The sequence below is a fragment of the Erpetoichthys calabaricus genome, chromosome 6 (genome assembly GCF_900747795.2).
Source record: "Erpetoichthys calabaricus chromosome 6, fErpCal1.3, whole genome shotgun sequence".
In the NCBI taxonomy this organism is placed as follows: Eukaryota; Metazoa; Chordata; class Cladistia; order Polypteriformes; family Polypteridae; genus Erpetoichthys; species Erpetoichthys calabaricus.
The window spans coordinates 130659122-130685269 of NC_041399.2; positions in this window are offsets into that span (position 1 = coordinate 130659122).

A 26148-nucleotide genomic window follows, 5' to 3' on the forward strand; every position below is an offset into this window, starting at 1 on the left:
AAACAGACTACAAAATGGAGTTATACCCCTGGGAAAAACAAACACTAAAGAAAATACTTCAAATTAAAATCCACCTTTTCCGGCACAATAAATATTTAATAAAAACCAATAATAGAAGTGCAATATTACTGAAACTCCCTTCCGCCACACTCAGTGAGCACATAAATGATACACAAGCTGTAAACATCAAGTAAAAGGAATGAACAGACAATAAAACTAGTATAATGAAACATAAGATGTTATTTTCAGCACTGTGAGAGAAGCATAAAAAATGTATTCATTCGTTATACACTGATCTTTACTTTCATTCAGAAAAATAAAGTGTATAACAAATAATTGTAAAAAGCTACCACAGTGCACATATTACTGTATACTTTATATATTAATGCTTAAAATAATGGCTTTTATAGTATTTTTTAAAGATATTTTCAGTGGATCACATACTGTATAAAACCTTCTTTAAAATTTAATTTCATACTTTTCATTTATTTAAAGATGTGTTCCACTAAAAAGGTATAATATTTAAAATGCTCCCTGAAACAAAATTAAAATCTCCACCCATTCCTTATTACTACCCTTTTTCTCTTCATGGTTATGAGCTGCTGAAGTCTATTCTAGTGGCAACAGGGACAATACGCTTGAAGAGAGACCAATCCATTGCAAACTTCTAAATATAAAGCACACGCATTCTCTCTGACTCAATTTATAGTCACCATTTTGCAAGGCAGTATCCTTCTGAGTGTGGGATGACTGATGTCACTGAAGTTAATGTACATGAACACAAAAAAACAAGGCATATTCCGAACAGAGGGCATCAGCATGTAATCAAATCAATGCTCAGTGACCTTGATACATCAGATACAAAATTAAAACATGAAGGTAAAATGTTAAGGTAAAAATGAGCACTGCACCAGGATTAACACAAACTAATGTTATTTTGCACCTTTCACGCTGAAAAGCATTACAGAATATTTAAAATTTCTTTATGGTAAATATTATTCTTTCAAGAGATGTTAGACTCTACAAACCCTAATTATATTAAGAAGTTTTGATAATAAGTGCGTTGATATATAAACACAATGGGAGTCAGGTTCAATAACCTGATAAAAAGTAAATTAGTAAAATCAATATAATCTGCATTTATATTAACATACAGTATTATGACTATTACTTGATGTCATATACTGATGGAATTTAATAAATAAATTGTGCTGAAAATATATGCCAACATCCATTGAACATTTTTACTAACTGCCTAAAATTTAACATTCGCATTTTATACTATACATTTTGGGAGCATGGCGGTGCATTTACTAGTTTTGCTATTTTACAGCTGCAGGCCTCATTCTCTGTCTGTATGTTTGTTTCTTTATTTTCACATGGATTTCAGTTCTATTAAATTTTCTGGTTTCCTCCCAAATACTGATAAATATACTTCATATATGCTGACCAATCTTTTCAGAATTTACACATACTGACTTTCCTCTTTTAGTTTATTCTCCAAATTATAAATTTACATCTTTTGATTTCGAAGTAGAATACTACAGATACTGCTGCCTTTGCAGATGTTTAGGTTTTATCACATAGCTATGGTCAATGTAAGATCCTAGTAAAACTTCTTGCTTCTGTATTTATTTCCCATCAAAACAAATCAGAACAAATATTACTGAGCTAATGGAAGCAGTAATAAGAATTTTCATAAATTATTGCTTATATTTGGCATTTAAAATATGAAAAAACCTTAAATGTTTAACTTAGAGTTAGAAACATTTCTGAAGTATGCCAGAGGTAGCAGAATTGTCGATCCAAAACATTTTCTGACACTTGGGATTTTGGCTATTTGTGCTTGTTTTTTAGGTGAGCTACACTCTGTCATAAATTTTATTCTCCTTACCCAGTTTTTTAGGTGTTTCCTGTTGTTTTACATTCATTTGTGCTTTAAAAAGTAGCCGTTAAGCTATTATTTGGTGTTTTAAGCAGCTTTGTTGTAGATGCAAAGGAGATGAAAAATTGTGACACACTGCTGATTCTGGCTATTTCTGTTTGGTTTTAAGTCCTTCAACCTTATTGCATCTTGAAAAATGTCAAAAATATTAAAAGGGGATATGAATGGTTTTCTGTGGTGAAGTTTAGTTGACCAGATAAAAAGCAGTTATGCAATTTGGAGTATGCCATTCTCAGTTTACACACACTTTTAGTACGGTAGACACCAAGAATTGAGGGACCAGGGTAATTGGGGGTGGGGTACACAATAAAATACTAATTTGCACTACATGTGGCTGAATGGTTAGTATTACAGTCTCTCAGGTACTCTCATACCTCAAAAGTATATTTTATGTTAACTGACATCTGTAAAGTGGTCCAGAATGTGTGAGTGTGGGCTTACATTTACATATGTCCAGGTTTTGCTCTTGACTTACTATTATGACCATATGGCAGACTAGACAGATTCAGTAAAGGGATAGACTATGAAGACTGTGCCTCTTCTTTGGTATTTGAATTAGTCAAATAATTTTTTGGTTAAAGAAAGTAACATGATAAACATTTTTGCCAGGAAATACATAGAAAGAAATATTTATGTTAAAAAATTTCAACTATTAAAAATTAAATTTGATATTTGTTGAAAACAAACTAAACGATGGCATCCATTTACATCAATTGTACAAGCTGTAACTAATTGAAATACCATAATAAAACTATAAGAAAACATGAATCAAGATTTTATTAAACAAAAGTACATGTTACTACTATGGAAAATGTAAATAATAATGACCTGCAATGATTTTTACTGTATGTAACATTCTGGGTTATGCAAATATTACTTATAATACTGTACATATTTAGAATTTATTTTCTTGTACCCATTCTGGTTAATAATTACTCATTATAGATGTTAAGCAAGAAATTGTTTCAGACATTTGTGACTTTAATTAATATACCTTATCCTCTGGTTTACCTTCAGATATATTCTTCTGTGACTCTTCATGAAACAAAGTCCTTGATCAATATTTATGTATTCAGGAAGTTAAACCAACATGTAACACATTGAACAATATGCAAGAATGTTGTTAAGAGGCCCTTTGCAATTTAAAAACAATTGATTAATATGCCGGTTACTGTAACTAATAATATATCGGGAGAACAGTATTAAGCATTGTTAATAATGCTATATTCCACTGCATTCTTCATAGAGTTCTATTAACTGGATTGCACTAGCTTAAAAAATATGTTTTTGATATTCCTTTATCATCTAATTAGTTACTTTAAAGTCATACTGTTGATGTACATTAACAACATATTAACATTTACTTACACTCTAACTGCTTCTAATTAAAAACATATGGTAGATGTGCTCAGGTCATTATCATATTGAGAAGCATATCAACATCTATATGTGTTTTATGGCTTTTATTTTAAGAATGTTGCTACACTATCAACATTTAAGAAATTTTACATGTTCCTGTTAAGACATAATAAATCATCTTAACAAACCTACCAGCAAATAACATGAATTTTAAAGGATGACATTTGCCTTGAAAGTCATAGATCCGGACCTCTGTGACTGTATAGCTAGATGTTTTTTCTTTCAACAAACCCACACCAACAAAGATAAGAAGTACTCGAACTTGCATTATGATATTTTGAAATTATACTGTAATGTTCATTGAAATGTGATCAGTTATTGCCATTTCAGTACACTAAAATATATTTGTACATCCATCCATCATACAACCCGCTATATCCTAACACAGGGTCACAGGGGTCTGCTGGAGCCAATCCCAGCCAACACAGGGCACAAGTCAGGAACAAATCCTGGGCAGGGTTCCAGCCCACTGCAGGGCACACACACACACATCAAGTACATACTAGGGACAATTCAGGATCACCAAAGCACCTAACCAACATGTCTTTGGACTGTGGGAGGAAACCGGACACCCAGAGGAAACCCACGCAGACAACATGCAAACTCCACGCAGGGAGGACCCATGGAGAGAACCCAGGTCTCCTTACTGCGAGGCAGCAGCGCTACCACTGCGCCACCTATATTTGCACATTTAGATAAATATATATTTTATCATAGTTTCACAAAAGATTCTGAAGATACATTTTTTTAAAATTGGGTATCAAAAGTCTAAACACCCTTAATAAAATTCCAACTTTTTTTGATGCAACAGCTGAAAACAAGACAAATCATATCAGATCTTCAATAAGGTCTTGTAACCAACAATATGTAAGCAGAATACAAATGGATTATTCAAATTATAATATGACATGGTTTAAAGTGTTGTAATACAGTATATCATTCAAAATGCACAATTGCCTAAAATAATATTGTGGAAAGTGTAATACTTATAATAGCATGGGAATGGAAATAAATTTGAGAGAGTGCACTTATTTAAAGCCTTTAAATGGTGACATAAATGTTCTGGATATTCTTATCAGGGTGTCTTTTTATGTTAATAGTGGAGAAGAATAAATACTTAACTTAGACATTAAAATAACCAAAGAGTTGCTTCTGCTTTTAATGTTTTAACTTTACCAGTTAAAATAACACATACTGTACACAAAAGCATTTTCAGTAAAAGTATTCCTCTTTGTATATTGCACTATATTATGACAAAAATATAATTGATGGAAATGTACTCTTATTTTTAATTTAAATATTATTGAAATATAATTGAAGTTTACAATAGTTATTAAGGATGAAGTTAAGTTTGCAATATATTGCTGACATTTCATGGTGTTGTTCAACATACTGCAACATTTTTAATTTCATCAAGTAATTACTGTACCATTGAATGTAGCAACAACCGCATCATCCAATCTACTTAAGATATCACAGTGATTGAGATTACAAAGATTAATAATGAGTGTGAATAGACTAATGAAATTGCTGAATGGCAGAATAGTGTTAGAACAGCTGTGGTAGCTTTATAAACTCAGACTAAAGTCACTTCTAGGGCTTTAAATGCTGTTTAGAAACCCTGGATCTAAATGTGTAGACCCTTCTCTGGCTGCCACTTAATTCTACTGCACTTCTGCAGCCAACCTAACTTTAAAGGTACAGGCAACACCCAAGTAACCCTTCATTCCAAAATTCAGTAGTGGTCCATAGGATCCCTGCACTGCCACAGAAAAAGATTTGGCATTCTTCTCCTTTATGGTACACTTTAATAATCCCCTAGGGGAAACTGTCTTCTTGCATGATCCTGCTAATTTGTAAAATGAATATTGTAATTATTTCTTGTCATTCTGACTAGAAACTAATTCAGTGTATGATCTGTCTTGTAATTGGAAAGGCATGGAGGGCAAACAGTTTCATACCGTACTGAACATATTGAAGTGAAGCCTATGTAAGTTTGTTGTAGAAAAGTAATACACTGTCAAGTATAAAAAGTAACTGAAGTTTAACATGAGAAGGCTAAGATTGTAATGAACAGAGAAGTAACCTTTTCTCCCCTTTTTGTCTTTTATTCTTTTAATATATTTTTTCTGAAATTTTGTGTTATTTTTTAATTTTCACTAAACACTTTCAAAACAAACTTAATTGGACTGTGGAGTTTCTTTTGTTACATATTTGATTCATGCTGGATCCTAAGTTGCTAAATCAGTAGCTGCTTGATTTTGCAACCTGGAAAATTTGGTAACCTCAATAATAGAAACTTACTATAAATTATTTGGAGAATCTCATCACTTTAGTTTTATGTTTAGGAATGAAAAAAAAATTGAGAATATTTATGACTGCCATAATTCCAATGACTTGGACTCAGCATTCTATATAGTTACCGCATTTTTGGCTTTAGCTGGGTTCCTCATTCCAAAGAAATAAATGTTAAATTAACTTATTTAAACTGGCCATACATTAATGACAGTTTGTATATGAATGGATCTGTGTTAGATGCATATCCATGAACATACAGGCCTTAAGATGCTAGCTCTTCAACAAGTAAGGCAAACAAAACACCTGTTATGATTTGCATTTTTCATAAATTCGTAGTGCCTTCTTTGAGATGTTTCATGAAAATGCTTACCCTAACCCTAATACTAGGAATCTGAATTTGACCTTAGATTGCATTGAGAAAGTAATATTTAAAAGTTGATTTTTTTTACTGTCTATTCCATGACAACATTTTGTTTATTGCAAGAGCTGCCAATTTGACCCAGTAATGAGTGGTAGTGGCATCACCTGGTTGTGGGTATAAAGGTCACATTTAGCACTTCATATTGATCTGTGTGCCAATCATAAAAAAACTATTGTCATTGGTTTCTTTCTTTGACTTTGAATTAGTTTTCTTTTAGTGTTTGTGGTAATATTGGTGCCTATTCTGTGGTATATACTGTAGACTCAAGGAATCTAATTCTGGCATTTGTTTTTGGTTTCAAAATGTCCCTAAAAAGTTGACTATGTTTGCCGTTGTGTTGTGAGGCATATTGTTTTACTTGTGGGTGTCTTTTGTTTATCAGTTGCTATTGCACTACTATGGGTGACAAGGGAATAAAAATAGGAATTAAGGGTAAAGATAGGACTCAAGGGTAAAAAGATTAACTTTTCTGGTCATGTCTTATGTCTTAGTTAATTTTCTAAAATAGTCACTGCTTTCCTTATTTTAATATTGCAGCACACCTATGTAAAGTGCAACCAGCCTCAACCACATTGGGTTAGAACCAAAGGAAAAGAAAACATACTAAGAATGAATAATTCAAACAATTCTGTGATCCAAAAACTAAGTCCATGATCCTAATTTTGGTCATGGAAGGCAATGTTCAAGCTGTTGTGATTTGGAGTCCCAAACATAGCAAATTACGTGTGAGGCTTTCTAAAAGGACCATAAACGCAAGGCCTTGATCCATCCAGTCTAACCAAGGAGACTCATCCCAAGTCCAGCTAAACTTAAAACTGCAAACTGCAAAATCTCAACAAGGAGGAGGGTAAAGGCTAACCTCTGTCTTATGCACAATAAGGGAATCAATGGATCTATATAAAAAGATGTATTATAAAGTAACAAAAGTACAAGGCAAGGCACCTCAGAGAAAATGTGCTCAAAAGGCCTCAAAGCCAATCCTAAATAAACAAAGTCCCAGTACAACATCCAGAAAATCAGAATCATACGGACAGAATGAGGAAAATCAGAAAACCAGAGAACCCAACAATAAATAACAATACTCACACACTCCAAAGTAGACAAAATGCTAGCCTGCTGAATACTGCTTCTGGCTTGAATATATAGCCAGAGGGATGACCCTACATCTTGGGCAACCACCCCCAAGGATAAGGAACATAAGCAAATTTTTTTTTTTAATTAAGCAAAAATAAACATAACAGAAAATCTGTACATTTAAAACACATAATTACTCCAAAACAACAGTAAAATACATACTTATAACTTAAAAGCAAACAAAAGTACGCTAATTTATTTTCCCAGCCTTCCACCATATGAATGCTGTGCAACAGAGATGCATGGGGTGAGAGTCAATCTGAGGCAAATGGTAGGGCAAGGGGGTGTAACTGCAGTCCATTCCATAAAGTTTACACAAGTTTTACCTTCATCATGTCTAGGGTTGGTTTATGCTTTTCCCCATATGCTACTCTGTCTCTCTGTCTATGTAATTGTCTTTGTCTGTCCATCTATCTCTCTCCTTCTATTCTGCTCAAAGGCTGAAGGAGGACCAGGGGATGAAACAAAGTCAAAACCTGAAACTGTGAAGATGAAACCTTTTGTACTAAAGCCTAATCACTAAACAATAATCAAACTCAGAGGGAAAACAGAACGTTTAGAAATCAGAAATTTAGGAAAGAATTTTGCATTATATTCGATTGTGTTTTTATCTAACTCATGGATACAATGGAATTGCTGCATCGGTATTTACTGCTGGTATACACTGATGACATAAGACGTGCCATCTTACAGAAATCATAACATGGTGGTGCACATATGCAAAACACAATGACGCTGTGGAACATTGAAATTACGAAACATTATAATGCAAAGTTAACTGCACAGAAATGTTAAAGAAATGAGGAAACCTGTATTACCCTGTATACGTTTGCTTAGACAAATTTATTCTAAGAAAAAATACATTTTTAAAGCACACTTCTCATAAAAATGTATCTCTCCAACTCTCATACATAATCCTGTTACATTAAAAGCAGCTTTATAAAATCAGGGCTCAATGCTAACTTTTAAAAGAGGCAATCAGGCATCGATTTTTGGTTACTGAAACAGAAAATATGGTTGCCATTTTTAACAGTGTATGTTATGGAGTAAATGAGATTTTATGTGCTTTATCATGAGAAAAGCTTTTTGGGACACATTTCCTTAAAGCATTAATCCCCTTTTATTACATTTATTAAATTCATTTAGACTATTGTTATATGTTACATTTCTGTCACTATTCTTCTTTCCTGTTCATACACCTATCAACCTTTAGGGATATTTATGGCAATGATCCTGCACTTAAGACTACAGTCCACTAGCTTCAGACTTCGCCAGGTATTATTGTCACTATAGCTTATTTCTTACACCCTTGAGTTGACCTAGCTGAGAAAAGAACTAATTTTCCCAGCTCTAAGCGGCATGAACAGAAAAAAAATGTGCAAGCAGGAATGCAGGCTTAATAAAATCTTTAAATATTATAATTACTATCATGAAACAAATGTAAATAGAGATGTGGTGTTTAATACCATATAACCTGGAATGTCCTTTAGTTTTGAAAGCAGACAAAGATCAGTATACATTTAATATATGTTTGTTGATTCCAGGTGGCCCATAATCTTAGCAGTTACACAGAGTCTCTGGTCTGCAGCTCCTTCTGTTCACTTCTATCTGTCGCTAGCTCATCATCATCTGGTCTGATTTCAAGCAGCTCATTGTCTCACATTTTATTGCTCTCTTGTCACCGGGGCTCATAAAACCTGTCTCTCTTCATGCAAGGGAGAAGGAGTACTCCAAAACCTATCCCGCTTACAGAGGCTCAAAAACTCATCCTGTTTTGTTCAGGGGAAGGGCTCGTAAGATTTAAAGTTCTTGTGTTATGATATTGGAAGCTCATACAACTAAATTCATGTTTCTGACATCACAAGTAGAATACGGAAGTGACCTCTTTGCTTTATCGGAGCTGGGAGGATGTGCAGCAACACTCAGCCGGAGGAGGGCTAGAATGAGAGGAGGGTATGGGATCCACACTGCATGGGATCCAGAGTGCATCTCACAGCTGATCCTACCCTTTTACCTACCTTGTTGATTCTGTGGATGTCTCTTTAAGTGATGTTACCACCCCAGCTCTCCACAGTGTAGAAAATTCTGATGGCCATCACAGAGTTGTAGAAGATGTGATGGTCATCATTATCCACATGAGTCATAAATGTCTTATTCCATTTGTACTGCCAAATGTCTTTGTTCCAGCACATGTTAGTGTTAGCATACGTTTATTTATACACACTTGAAATGCTTCCACATAGCAGACATACAGTGCTGTAGCTCTTTCTCATTAGTCTCTCTAACCTAAAGGAAACTTTTAACATTACTGATGCATCCACACCTGGCTCACACATGCTCTTGCACAGCAGCTGGTCATCGCACAGTTTATTGAAACTTGCTTTACTTGCATAAAGGAAAGACAAAAAGTGCAGTGCACTTTTAATTTTAATCATAAAACTGATGAGAAATTGGCAGGCTATATGCCAATTTGCTAATTATACATAATAAGCAAAAACTGTCCATTATCAATCTGCTGCCGAAAAGCCTGTGCATCAGTAAATTAGTTGACATTCTATGTAACTGGAGTGGTTGCAAGTTGTGTACAAATGGAGGCCAATGACAACCACTTCCAATATCAATCTCTAGAAAGTAATAAATAAATGCATGCACATTGAGATTTGGTGGTTTCCCAAGGTCTGCCAAAAAGTTAGCCAAAGATGACTGATGTGTAGGACTGGCAGTATTGCTATCTTACTTTCAGTGAAAGAAATAATGTTTAAAAATATATTCATATGTGAAAAAAAAAATCTTGATTCTCTGTGTTATCGATGTCATAAAATTCACCATATATTATACATAGTGGGGAATATCTGTAAAAATCAAAAGTAAAATAAGTTCATACTTTTGGTAAAATGCAAACAAGTCATGATTTTTGACAATGTTCAATTTTTAGTGCCATTTTTTATGTTTGAAAAAATGCATTTTAACACTACCTACAATTTTCATGTATTAAATCCTCTTATTTTAAATGCCATGCTTTAATAACACAGTTTGCTACTTTGTTAGTACTGTGTGCTTTACAAATGCTGGGACCTGTGTGGTTACAGTGCCTCAAAAGTTGTTATAAAAGTTTAAGAACTGTTAGCAAATATACTTATTTAAAGAATTGGCAGGTTATTAATACAGAATAAACTATAGTATAACATTCATTAAGTATGTATTAGCAAGAACACACACTGATATCTCTGTAGGCAAAGACTCCTTGTAAGATTACTTTTTTCTTGTTTTACATTTGGCCATAGAATTAAATACAGCAGTAGATACAAACTACGCTATTTGAAAACATTGTTAACATTTTAATAAAAATTATTATTATGATGATGATTATTCATATTATTATTATTATTATTATTGTAATGAGAAGTCAAGCAAAATGACACCTTTTATTGCCTAATTGAAAAGATTACAATATGCAAGCTTTCAAGGCAAGTTAGGCCCCTTCTTCAGGCAAGAAGATTCTTCTTATTCTGGCTAGAAGATCATTGGCAATGAGAATGCAAAGAAATACGAGGCAATGCTTGTTAGAAAACAATAAAACAACATAGTGAGCTCAATAAACATGGAAGAATATATATATAGTATAATATGAGCATGTGATTCACTTAGGATAATATATACGTGCAAGAATGAATTTTGTAGGTTAAATAAAGATATTGGCAGCAGAATATTTATGGTGGTATTTTCTGAAACACTCAGGATACCTTATGTACATGCCAGAAGACAAAAACAGATTAGTGAGATTAATGAATGACTTAAAGTCTTGTGCAACAGAGAGAGATTTAGGTTTATGAGCCACTGGGGAACCTGCATTGGCAATACGTACCTATACACAAAGTAATTAACTTTCATATTTAAGACACAGTAAAAATTTGAAAGACAAAAAAGTTACTGAAACCAAATAATGAGAAGCACTCCTAGTCCACATGGTAATAAAAGGCTGAATGCATTAAAGGAGGAAATCAACTGAGATGAACAGGAAGAATTCTCTGTGGTGCTTATACTACACATCTATGCAAGGAACATTACAATAGAAAAATTATCAACTTAAATCAAAGGTAATCTCAGTATAATTGGAATAAAAGAAAACTGTATGTCATCTAGATGTGCAAGAAAGGAGAAATATGGTACATCATAGCATTGCATTAATACAGCAACTTAGAAAGTTAAATTTTTAATACAGATATGAATTTCCATAATAAGAAAAACATCCTAAGGGGTAACAGATTCTGAGATTAGACACAGAAAGAAAATTCAGACGACTGCATTAGTAACAGGAGTAATATGATCCTATTGAGTATTTAAAGATATAGTCCCTGAAACAGAACAGGAATGGCCTTAGTCAGTCAAGAGTAAGAGGTGCTGACCTGATGAGGTAGGCAAGCTCCCATCATACTTATTCAGTTAGTTAAAAGCAAAAATGTTTAAAAGTGATTCAAGCAATGCACTAACCTAGATAATATGGCAAATATAATTAATAAAGTCAATCCTGAAAAATAGTTAGTTTTCCTAAAAAATACTTATTGTGAAGGATACTGATGAAAGTTAAAGTAAAGTACATTAAAGATGGACACCAGAAAGTGATAGTACTACTTCATTCAAGGGTTTGTAGAAGTTTGGAACAAGATGAATAATCAATGTGGATATGCTGATGGCTTTTAAAAACTGCATAGTGTCACAAGAATAACACAAAGACGTCAAAAAGGTTTGGGGCAGCCACCCGTATATTGTTCCCTGGCTACAAAATGGTTGATTTTTGATGAGTTGTATTCAGGTTTGAATCCAGAACAGAACTGATTTAAGAATGAGAATATTCCCAGGCCTGCGGTGGGTTGGCACCCTGCCCAGGATTGGTTCCCTGCCTTGTGCCCTGTGTTGGCTGGGATTGGCTCCTGCAGACCCCCGTGACCCTGTGTTCAGATTCAGCAGGTTGGAAAATGGGTGGATGGATATTCCCAGGAAGTGACATCATCTGGAACAGAACCGGAAGTGACATCTTCAGGGACAGGAAGTGACATCATCTGGAACAGGACCGGAAGTGACATCTTCAGGACCGGAGGTGACACCATTAATAGCACTGGAACCGGACGTGACATCTTCAGGGACAGGAAGTGACATCATCTGGAACAGGACCGGAAGTGACATCTTCAGGACCGGAAGTGACACCATTAATAGCACTGGAACCGGAAGTGACATCTTTGGGACTGGAAGTGGCATGCGCCGGTACCAGAAGTGATGTCATCGATGGCGTCAGTGCCGGAAGTGGTGTCATCAATAGTGCAGGAACCTAAATGGATTTCCCATGGATGGTTTGCAGAGAATTGAGAGAGAATGTCAGTGCAGCTCACCACCCCCTGGTCTGGCATGATTCTACTATTATCAGGCCCTTTAGCTGCCTCACAAACGCATGTGTGTGACAATAGATTTAGTGAACTTCACTATTAGTAGTCAAAAAAGCTTGTTGTGATGAATCATTTTCTTTCATTTGTAAAATTCAACAGATTTAATTTTTTTTTCTGTGAAAAGAGATATAGCAGTTAATCAGCCATAACAAATCATTATCTCTCATAGAAATGTGTTCTTTGTAAAAAAAAAACAGAAAATTGTAGAAATCCATCAATGTATTTTGAAGCTAGAATATGAGTCACAATGGCAAAATGTTGATTCTTGACTGTGGCTATACTAAGTTAGTGTAAATCTGTATTGCAAAGAAAAATATACTATTTCCAAATGCAAAATCCAAGACAGGTTTATGAAATTACACTGGAAAGAACTGAAACAACAAATACTAAAATCATAAATCAATGTAAAAGCATCACAATATTGAACATTTGTTTATCTATTTGATTTCATATTTCTGTGTATTATACTGTCACAAAGTGTTAGTGTCTATAATTGCACTAATGGGTATATAGCTAAAACAGTTTTGAGATAACATAAGCGTTCACAGCAGGACACATGCATATACATTATCCCCTCAGCTGTTGAGCTGCTCCATCAAAGAGTGTAGGCCTAATTACACTATTATATAGAACTCCAGTGATCATCAGGTGCAAGAGAGAGAAAGAAAGAGAGAGAGAAAAAAAATGAAGTTATTATTAAAAATTACATGTTAGTCCCTGGGCATTTCAACTATATGCCAATACAAATGCAGCTTGCAAGGTAATACATTTATTGGCAGGAATTGCAAAGGACACAGAAAATGAAGAAATAACTCTTAATCATTACCCAGTGGCTCAGTGCTTACCCAGAAATCCATAAGGAAGCCATGATGGTGTGGAAATTCTAACTTAGGGACTATGATGATACATTGTATTATCCATTGGGTCTCTATTGATGTTGTTTTACTGGGCTTCCCAGATCCTATCAAAGAGGTGTGAGAACATTTCTACAATTATTGCTGTCAGGTTGAGTACTGTCACATGAATACAGCCAACTTGTACCACTGCTCCCACTGCAAATGATGATGTTCCATACATGTTTTCACACAAGTTGAATGACTTCTGGGTGCAACTGTATTTTTTAAATAAAATGTCATTTTTTTATTTTATCAAAATGGTTTAACATCTAACCTTGAGACTAAAAGTAAACAAAACTAAAATTGAAGCCAGTATGAATCGAAGTCTACCACTAAACCAAATATACTTTTGTGACTAGAGGTTCCTTTTCATTGCTCCATTTCCTTACACATAACTATACTAATATGTATAGCTGAATACATTCCATACCTAGCATGTGTTACTGTAAAGATTCACAGACATTTCTCTTATGCAACACTTATTATTTTTTATTAAGTCTTTTCCAAAACCAGAATGTTATCCAAATGCAGAGTCAAAACCTAGTTTTCATTTCCAAACTAAACCTAATTTCAATTATCATGGGCGTTTGTTCTTATGATCCAAAATTTGGACAGGTATCTGTGTGCCCTGCTGCCTTTTATAACGGCACTGTGATGCCACCATGTGTTATGATAATGTTGTACTATGTAGTTAACCAGTCTTTTTGCCATCAACAACATGACAGTATTCCTCAAAAGTAACAGCAAAAATGCTGTCAGCTTCTCTTGAGAAAATTGTAAGCAAAATTTTATAACACCAAAAAAAAAAAAAGATTAGTATTTCCAAAAATTCTCAAATACAATTCTGACAAGTAACAATAAAATAATTAAATAAAAGAAAACAGAGCATGTTTAAATGAAATCCTAACAATTGCAGAAACACTAAATTGAACATTAGTGCAATTGTATTATTTTAAAACTGTACTTTGTACATCAAAGAAATATTCATGTAACCAAAACCATTTTTAATGTACATCTGCTAACAGGCCAGTAGTGTGCACTTGTAATTCTCTATGCTAGATGTGCAGCTCTATTTCAGCAAAATACAGATGCTAAAAAAAAGCCCCCTTTTAGCCTAAAGGGCACAGCTTGCAATAGGAAGCCTGTATTATTTTATGTATGTGTTGCTTGAGTTCCCAAATGCCTCCTGGTGTTTGAAACAGCTGGGCAATTGTATGATTAAAAAAATGCACAAGTTACAGCATCCTGCCGAAAGGCATTCTCACATATTACTGTATACAGAGTTTGTTGATGGAAACATTTTCATTACCATATGAAAACAATGCAGACATACTTACAAACATCTTAAAATTGGATGCCCATACAAAGTAAGATAATTTAGGTATACAGTGTATGAAGTACCCGATGTGATAGTTAGTGCTAGCTCTGTAGTTTTAGATTGTCATGTTACAGTAAAACCTTAAGGAATTTGCTGAAGCTGGGAAACTCAGTAATAAAGATTCACATAGTTACAGTGTTGGTGTTGATTTTACAGTTAGAAAGGGAAGATAAATACAAATGATTGATAGGGAGCAGTAACTCCCCTGCCTGTGCAACAGGACTTTAATCAGCATACATGCCAAGCTTGCTGCTAGAAAGAACACACACAGACATACATTTCTTCTTCCTGAAAGCTCCACATTACAAGGCACAGCATCCCTGGCAGGCCTCAGGTGAGCATACTGCAGCATTTCAGGTTTGCAGGTCCATCAATCATACAACAGCTGCAGCCAGAAGCTGGGAGGTAACTGGTAAGGACTGTGAAATCACATTTCTGGCCTCCAGACTGTTTTTAGGAGAAGCAAGTAATAAATGGCAGAAGTAAGATTGTTTGTGAGTTACAGCATTAACAATTGGTGATTCGCCTGTTTTATGTACAACTCTGTTTAACTAGTTTCAAAAAGGGGCAAATTGATACCGCATTTTCCATTTTTTCTAAAGAGATAGCATACTGTGCTCTATCGCCATCTCTGCAAAGATGCACAGTCACAATCAAGTAGTTTTCTTTTTTCTTTTTAAAATTCTACTGTAGTATCATATACAGCATTTTAGTTGTAGATGCAGGGTCCTGGATTATTTCCTGCACTCAGTCGTTATCTGTGTGAAGTGAATGTTTTTTTCCTTGTCTGCATGGATTTACCTCCTGTTATTTTTGTTTCCTTCCCACATGCCCAAAGACGTTAAGTGCTTTGTTAATTGGTTTATTCTAAATTAGCCATGCAATGGACTATCACTACATACAGGGTTACTTCCTGCTTTGTGCCTAATGCTGCTTAAATATGGTCTGGGCCTTCATGACCTTGAATTGTACTAATTGGTGGAGAGTGTTATGTGCCATTAGTTATAATGCCAATCAAATTCACAAATTTCTGTCCATCCATCCTTCTGTCCATTTAATTTTGAACCTGTTTTTTTTTTTGATCTGCAGAACACACACCTTATACCAATTAACCTCATCAGCTTCCAATCAATGTACCAGACATGTCTTTGAAATAAATGATAAACTTTGTTATAGAATTTAACACAGATCCCTGCAATGCTGGGGCAGTAGCATAACCACACCATATGCAACCCACACAGTGATTGTTCTGTTTCCATTAACCACTTATTACATTGCATGGTTGTACAGTAGATACAATGTTCCTCTCTCAGGAGTGGCGGGCACAGATAATTCAAAGCTAACTTTATTGTCATCTCAACCATATACAAGTATACAGATAGATGAAATTGCAAAGCTCAGGGTCCACAGTGTAACAACATGAAGTGCAAATAATAAATTAAAAATAGAATTAAAATTTAAATGTAAAATTAAAAAACAAACAAGACAAGACATTGTGCAAAGACAAGACAAAGAAGTAGCAGCAATATTGACGTGTAATAAGCACGTTATATGAACATTGATGCAATGTATGGTATTTGCAATCTAGACACATAAATATAGTCAATAGATATGTAATGTAATATAATAAATAAATAAATAAATAAATAACAGATATAGATAATAAAGAAATTATCAGTGCATGATAATAGTTGTTTAAGACATGTGTAAACAATGACAGGTCAGAATGTTTCACAGCAGAAGGGTATCAAGAATGTCAGAATACTTAAAGGTCAGTATGAGATTTTCAGCTCTTTTCTCCATGCACAATGATCTTTGCAGGAAAGTGGCTTGCATGTATAAAAGTTCTGTTTTTAGAGGTGATTGAGGCAGTGTGGAAGATCCCAGGTGGCAGCATGGGGGTAAAAACTATCCTGCAGCCTGGCAGATCTGGCTCTGATGCTGCAGTATTTCTCTTGGATGGCAGAAGTGTGAAAAGTCCATGTGAGGGGTGTAAGGGGTCCTGCACAATGCTGCAGGCCTCGCAGACACTGCGTTTGTAAAATATGTCCTGTAGTGAAGGGAGAGGCACCCTAATAATGTTCTCTGCTGTCTTCACTATCCTTTGCAGGCGCTTATGGTCGGATATGTTGCAGTTGCCATACCAGACAGGGATGCAGCTGGTCAGAACACTCTCAATGGTGCCTCTGTAGAACATGGTGAGGATGGAAGGGGGAAGACTTGCTCGCTTCAGCCACCTCAGGGAGTGTAGTCTCTACTGGGCTTTCTTGATTAGTGATGAGGTGTTATGCGTCCATGTAAGTTATGTGCACACCGAGGAACTTGGTACTCCTAACAGTCTCCACATCTAAACCGTTGATGCTGAGTGGGATGTGGGCAGGATGTGATTTTCTGAAGTCCACGATTATCTCTCTTGTCTTGTCGACACCATGCAGACAGCCGTTCCACCTCATCTCTGTATGCTGTTTCATCATCCCTGTTTATCAGTCCCAGCACCGTCGTATCATCCGCAAACTTGATGATGTGGTTGGTTTTGTGCGTGGCTGTGCAGTCGTGAGTCAGCAGGGTGAAGAGCAGTGGACTAGTGTGATGATGCTGGAAGTGTTGCAGCTCATCCAAACTGACTGGGGGCTCTCTAGGTAGTTTAGGTAGATATAGGTAGAACATCATTGTGGTGTTATGGGTCCACAGCTTTTCCAGCAAAGGTCGTTTTGTTTTAAATAAATAATCGTCATGCTCACAGCTTAGCGAGGGGGCGTGGTGGCTGAAGCAAGCCACAAGGCGATCTGCGGTGTGGGCGTTTCTCACCTAAGTGCACAGGTGAGGGACTGCCCACATCCGTGATTGTTCCTGTGGCTAATGGGCTGCAGCTGCCATGTCCTCTCTGCCTATATAGAGAAGCGCGAGCCGGTTAAAGGGGGGAAAAAGAAAAGAAGGAAAGAGAGAAGGACGTAGTAGGAGAAGACAGGAAGCAGGTGGAGAGAGCTGGTGTGAGGAAGAAGGAGAACGAGCGAGGGAGAAAGCAGGCAGCTGGGAGGAGAGCCCACGAGGGGAGTGTTTGGCCGACACTCAGTGGGGCTAAGAAAGTAGTCACTCCAGCTGAGCGATTTAGGAGACGGAGTGACCAGTGGAGAAGTCGACTGACCGTAGAAGGCAGCGGGGGTCGATGAGGCTTTGGACTGGTGTAGCCTCAGTGTGAGCGCCTTGGCCGCTGGGGAATGGTCCAAAGTCTTGGTCCGGTTGGGAGCCTGACGAAGCCAAAGGTAGGAGGGCTACCGGACCTGATTGAAGAGCAGCTGATCCTGCAGGTAGGCGACTCTCCTGTAGAGCAGTCCAGATGGGTGTAGCAGGGGAGCCGCCATGGAAACAGAAGACACCGGGCTTTTGGTTTTAACATATTACTTCCTGTGACATTTTTACCTCGTGGTTTTTAGAAGAGTTTTCCTAATGGATTTTAACCTCCACGTTTGTTCATTTGGTTTTTCACTTGCTTTTTTATGGATTATTTATTTAATGAAGACTAGTGAACTGCACAGCACTTTGTTTGAACATTTGATTGTCTTTTAATAAAAGCACTTTGCACTTTTATACATCATCCCCTTGCTCAATATTTATTGCCTCACTGTCTAGCTTATCGGTGACATTACCGACGGTGTTGGGTTCAAGGGTGCCCTAACAGAAGAGGGGAGCATGGAGCCGAACCCGCATCGTCACAATCATCCCATCACAAAGCACCTTCTGTTATAGTGGTCTAATCTTATATACAGTTAGATCCATAAATATTTGGACAGAGACAACTTTTTTCTAATTTTGGTTCTGTACATTACCACAATGAATTTTAAATGAAAGAACTCTGATGCAGTTGAAGTGCAGACTTTCAGCTTTAATTCAGTGGGGTGAACAAAACGATTGCATAAAAATTTGAGGCAACTAAAGCATTTTTTTAACACAATCCCTTCATTTTCAAAGTAATTGGACAATTGACTCAAAGGCTATTTCATGGGCAGGTGTGGGCAAGTCTGTCGTTATGTCATTATCAATTAAGCAGATAAAAGGCCTGGAGTTGATTTGAGGTGTGGTGCTTGCATGTGGAAGATTTTGCTGTGAACAGACAACATGCGGTCAAAGGAGCTCTCCATGCAGGTGAAAGAAGCCATCCTTAAGCTGCAAAAACAGAAAAAAAACCATCCAAGAAGTTGCTACAATATTATGAGTGGCAAAATCTACAGTTTGGTACATCCTGAGAAAGAAAGCAAGCACTGGTGAACTCAGCAACACAAAAAGACCTGGACGTCCACGGAAGACAACAGTGGTGGATGATCACAAAATCATTTCCATGGTGAAGAGAAACCCCTTCACAACAGCCAACCAAGTGAACAACACTCTCCAGAGGGTAGGCGTATCGATATCCAACTGTACCATATAGAGAAGACTGCATGAAAGTAAATACAGAGGGTGCACTGCAAGGTGCAAGCCACTCATAAGCCTCAACAATAGAAAGGCTAGATTGGACTTTGCTAAAGAACATCTAAAAAAGCCAGCACAGTTCTGGAAAAACATTCTTTGGACAGATGAAACCAAGATCAACCTTTACCAGAATTATGGCAAGAAAAAAGTATGGAGAAGGCGTGGAACAGCTCATTATCCAAAGGATACCACATCATCTGTAAAACACGGTGGAGGCAGTGCGATGGCTTGGGCGTGCATGGCTGCCAGTGGCACTGGGACACTAGTGTTTATTGATGATGTGACACAGGACAGAAGCAGCCAAATGAATTCTGAGGTGTTCAGAGACATACTGTCTGCTCAAATCTAGCTAAATGCAGTCAAATTGATTGGATGGCATTTCATGATACAGATGGACAATGACCCAAAACATACAGCCAAAGCAACCTAGGAGTTTATTAAAGCAAAGAAGTGGAAATTCTTGAATGGCCAAGTCGGTCACCTGATCTTAACCCAATTGAGCATGCATTTCACTTGTTGAAGACTAAACTTCAGACATAAAAGCCCACAAACAAACAGCAACTGAAAGCCGCTGCAGTAAAGGCCTGGCAGAGCATTAAAAAGGAGGAAACCCAGCATCTGGTGATGTCCATGAATTCAAGACTTCAGGCTGTCATTGCCAGCAAAGGGTTTTCAACCAAGTATTAGAAATGAACATTTTATTTCCAGTTATTTAATTTGCCCAATTACTTTTGAGGCCCTGAAATGAATTGTGTTAAAAAAATGCTTTAGTTGCCTCACATTTTTATGCAATCGTTTTGTTCACCCCACTGAATTAAAGCTGAAAGTCTGCACTTCAACTGCATCAGAGTTGTTTCATCTAAAATTCATTGTGGTAATGTACAGAACCAAAATTAGAAAAAAGTTGTCTCTGTCCAAATATTTATGGACCTAACTGTATAAATGTCTATGCGTGGAAGTGTGTGTGTCTGTCTGTCCGGCCTGGAAGTGTGAGGTAGCCCGGAAGTTCGGGGCAACCCAGAAGTGCGAGGCTAGAGCATGAAGCTCAAAGGAAGCAACTCTATCACCAAAGTGAAACCGCTGAAGCTAATACACAAGCGAGGTGAGCACATCGGCAAACGCTGATAGACAAGGGGGGCAAGCACGTCGACAAAATGAAACCAACGAGGAGCCACTAAAACACAATTTTTGCGACTGATTGAATGAAGTGCCAGAATCCATGGTTTCTAGGAGCCCAGGCTTTTTATAGCACGGGCTTACATAGCTAGTATAAAATAATCAATTAAGCTGTCATTGACATCTTTGAAATGTGGGAGAACTCTCCCACAGATACAAGAAAAGCATATACAGTGAGCCAAGAAATGAACTTGCAACCTGTAACTTAAACCTTGGTGCTACCCATAACCTAAACTTCCATCAGTCCTGGCAACTGAAATTTGTCCTATCAGCATCAAGTCTAAATCAGGAGATACTATAATTCTAAAAAAGATGCCTCTTCATCACAGAGCACAGAGACACATTAAACCACAGTTACGCTTATTAGGATTATTCATTTTAACCGATTAATGCAACACAAATATTTTTGAAATGCAGAAGGAAAGATCAAAAGGAAAATAACAGAAACTGACAGAACAGCAAAGTTGAATCAGGAAAAGGTAATAGTGGGGTTTATTATGGTTGATAGACAGTATTGGAGCCCCAGGGTTGCCTTAAGTTTTAATTATGAATCAAGACTTGTGAGTGATGGGATACATGGGACAACCAAAGGGAGTTCTGGATGATAGCAGCAGGAATTTAAAAGGGTGTTTCTGACCCCAAATGTAACCCCGGGTTTATAGGTTGCTCCTTCCTGTAGCCTTTTGAGATTGGAGGTCGGGGTGAATTTAAGCAAGGACTTGCTTGAAAGTTAAGTACTATGATACAATAATAGACAGCAGAAGAGTAATAGAAGAATAGGGGAGTAAGAAAATGTAATAGCCCTTATAACATTGTGGAGATTTAGATAATGTGGAAGCCAATTCATCTGATAGAAAGGAACCTTTATCTGTATTACCAATAATAGTGGGACAGCTAAGAGTTGTTTTCAGTTGCATTTTATTCTTTGTGTTCTCCTTTTAAACCTTGTTGGCTTTTCAATAAATAAACACCATTTTGTACAACGGTCTGAAATTTAGTATTTTATTGTCAATGTGGTGCCCCATTACATTATACCATATATTAAATAAATTTGAATGTTCAGCAGTGAAGTACAATGTTAACAAGCAATACAGAACGTAATGTATGGCAAAAACAGCTATAGTTATTATAAGAGCTAGGTGACACAATAATAATATGATAATAGCACATTTAGTTAATGGTAGATGTTATAGGTTTAGAACAAAAGATAGACAGAGGACAGAAGATGGTTAGAAAGCAATGACTGAGTAGTACTGAGCATCTTCAAGAGTCATCTAACATTAGTATATGGGAGCACCTTGCATGGTCTTTAGAAGCTTGTTCTAAGGTTGGGAACCAGAGTAGAGAAACAGCAACATAAGGAGACAGAAGACAATTAGGCAAGCTAAAGTTGAATAGAGACTTCATAAAGACAATTATTTAGATATTCAGGAAAGAATGTGATGCAAGGACCTACAGGTCAGGGCAAGAGAGCTTGGACCTGGATTCCAATGGCAAGAGAAAAAAAGAAAACAAAAGGAAGATTAAGAGTGATGTGTGTTTGGTCAATCAGGTGGGGGTTATGATTGTAATGAATGGCGATATCTGCCACAGCTTTCTCTGTCTATCCATCTGTGATCCCTTTGGTGTTATAATAATATTAAAGAGTAAGATTAGTTAAAAACTAAAATGAAGAATTCCAAAATGTCAAAATTAAAAATATTTATTTTATTCTTATTACCCACTTTAATTATACATGGGAGGTAACACAAACAATAATAGAATCTCCAGTAGTTCCAGACAAATAGTATACAGCTAATAGAATTGAAAATGAATCTTATTTTACATATAAAGTGTATTTCATAAATATGTGTAAACTATAATATTGTTGTTATATTTGTAATTATTTGTGAAATCTGCCAAACTGGTTACAAATCTTTAAGCCAAAAGGAAGGAAAAGAGACGCTGGAATCAGTATGCTAATTTCTATGCATGGGCTGCACTCACTCATAATGCAATATGCGCCCCAGCTGTTTGACTGAGCAAGAGAGAGAATTAATGGTTTGCAAGATACCCAGAGGAAGGAGTACTTATCAGAAACGTCTGTTGACAGTTTGTGTTGTTGGCCAAAAACACAACAAAGCTTTTACCTAGGTGCAACTTTATGTTGTCTGCAAGGGGACTGATAAACTAGTGAAAACAAATGAGAATGAAGGTTTTTTTTTAACTTCTCTCTTGTGGCAATTGAACTGCCTTAAACAAATGCACTTATTTAAAAAAATTAAATATATGTCTGTATTAATATTCTATACTAATACTGCAGTACAGGGATCTGAGGAACTGAGCCCGATTCCTAGCCAAACCACTGTCTGTGTGAATTCTACATATATCCATGCTTTTTCTCTTTTTTTTTTGAAAATATTTGTTGTCCATTCAAAACCTTCATTAATGTACATTACTTTAAATCATGAGGCCAATGGTGGACTGGTAGTCTGTCCTGGTTTATTCCGTGCCTTGCACTATTTTCAGCTAGGACCGGCTCTGGTGCCCAATAATTAATACATTGATTGATACATCTGCACTATTTTGCAAGCCATAGTGAAAACCCTGGAAGAAATCTGGTAGAAGAACTTTAAAGACTAATTAAAATTTTGAACTGACACAGAATTCTGTAATAATAAAAATAGGCTAATAATAAAAAATATTGTTATTAACCCAATGTTCAGATTTCATACCTCACTTACAAATTCCTTAAAAGTCAATGTTACCCAGGAGCCTATCTCACATTTTTCACTATTCTGTAGTTTCAACCACCTGCCTGTAATAGAACTTAATGTACCACTCTCTTGAATACATTGAAAAGAGCAAACATATAATAAGAAAGAAACAATAAAATATAACACCCAACATATCACCTCAGAACCCCCTCCCCATAAATAGAGATTTAAATTAATTTAAATGAATTTGCAATCATCATCCATGAATCAAGTTATAAAGTAATGTACTGTAATGTAATAAGGTAACTGTCATTACCTCTGGATATTTCCATTAAGCATCCTGAGCTGAATTCTCTATTATAGCTGACTGCCAACTGTTTCTGGACACAGCAACCTGACCATTTCTTTTAACACTGCCACCTTTGTAGGCATTTAAGTTGCTGTTCCTCTCTTTGGGTTAGAACTTTAACTGATACCCAGCTTTCAAGCTTTATAATGTTTCTCCCAGACTTTTTAATGTTGCCATTGGCACCTTACTTTCTTCAGGTGCTGCATTTTTTTCCCATAGGCAGCTCAGATGATTGGCCTTTTTTATCCCAGAACAGGTATATTGCTTGCTAAAGCATTCTAATTTCTCAAACAATACTGCAGATTTAATCTTTCTCTTTATGGTTTGCAGCCCTTACAAGCTCTCTTCAGATAAGATCACTGCATGCGCTGTCAATTCCACATGCATCTGATTTTGTCTCACAAAAATTAGTGTGCCCTGCTTATACTTCCTTTTGTCATGCCCAGCACATTTTTCACTTGACGCTTTTGTCCATTAAAGTAATCTTGGCACTACCACTAGCCGAATGCAGACAAGCCAGCAGTCATTCACAATTTCTGTTCTATAGAAGTTAACTCATTTTCCTTTTATATGTTGAATCATAGGCATTTACTGTAACCACCCACATAGCCTGAGGAATGTCTGGCAAGTCTACAGGATGTTAAATTTCTTCCAGCCTTAGTATGTGTGAAGACCAACCATTCTTGTGGGAATGGATTCTTATGTTTTCTTTTTTGTTTGATGAAATACGGGAACGCTACAGATCTGTTTGTCTTGCTTGTTTGTTGGTAGAATTGCTGAATTTGCTTGGATTTCAGTGTCACTTAAGACTCGGATCTGTCCTTTAATCCTCATATCGCTTCACTATTTGTCAAGAATCTTAATTTTTGCCTGTGCATATTTGTTCCTTTATGGACTATTTTGCATTTATACTGAATATTTCCCAGCTGTATTAATTTTTTATCGTTATATTTGCTTACACTATTTTGTACTGTATTTTGGATAGTGAAACCATATTGTTTTGATGACATTCCTATTCCCACCATATAGCCTACTATAACTTCTGACAATGCGGCCTGTGACATCACAAAGTCTTCTGCTATAAACTGGTGGTGTTTACTACAATCACTTTTTATGTGAATTGAAGATACACCTTTTAATATCAAGATGAATTTAATGTAGCTTAAAAATGAAAACTACCATTAGTTCAGTATCACTTTCATCTCATAGTTAGCTTCTGTTCCTCCTGCCAGTAGCTCTTGCCTCCATTTATCCTCCTGACTCCAAGTGACCCAGCCTTTTGGTCCCTTGTTAGAAGTTCTTCTGGGGAAATCCTGATGTCAACTGTCTAGAACTCTATGTAGTGGCCTTAAGTATTTCTATAGGTGTCGCTCCAAATCTAGAGGACAAGGCCAAACCCAGGTTAATTGTTAATGTATGCAGTCATGGGGTGCCATTGATAAGCTAACAGACCTCTCTGTATTAAACTGTTTTGGGGTTTCTTGAAGCCTCCCTCACCCATTGTTTCTTTGCACAGTGTGTGACTAAGCCCTAGACAACCACTACGTTGGAGGATAGCACCCGCTGTTAGCAGTCCTATACAGCCTTCAGGGCATCCAAATACCTGACTTCTGTCTTTTATCACTTCCTTTATATTGCATCCTCTGTAATATTAATTCCAATTGTTGTAGGTTCCATTGCTACCACTGCCTTACTATGCGATAGATCCTAAGCAAATGACAGCCTTCCCGTAGAAAAATTAATAGGAAAATAGCTGTAATCTTGTAGTTCAGCTAGTGTCTAGCAAAGGTACAATTACAGTATGATATCAAAATATCTGCTTTGTACCATTAATAAATGTGAAAAAAATTAGGCTTTTTCTCACTGTAGAATGCTGGAAACCTATAGCTTCTTCATCTATTTCATGGGGAATTGTTCTTTACCATCTGGCACTTCAAATCATTCAATTTCTGTTGTATAAGTTTTAGTTAAGTTTTTAGCAGATCCTAAACCCCTTTTTCTAATTTATAAAATACACAATGAGTTTCGGTTTATTTTACAAAGCTTATTATTGTCTGCAGATCATGCACTGTAATCACAAGAAGAAAACCTCGTAATTCATACAATACATAAAACATTATCTTGAAAGAATAGTTTTAGCTACAAAGACACATTCAACAAATTCAAAGGTATCAGCATTTAAAATAAGGCTGAAGAGCATCTTCTATATTATTGTCTACACTTGTTAAAGACTGTTTTTTGACACTGTTTTTAATTATCTTTCAGTATAGTTTTTGACAAAATTAGAATTGTGGTAATTACATTGATTGGCTATTAGTAATTGCTTGTCATCCTCTTTCTTTTGTTTGTTTTGTGTTATGGTTTTAGCACCACTACTGCTTTACCAAAGTTGCTACTCCTTGCTTTGTAAAGAAACCTCAAATGGAATGGAAAGTAACATCATCATTATGATTATAATCAGTAACAGACTCCAGCATTACACAATTTTACTCATGTGGTTGTAACATGGATAGTAGCCTTCATTGTAG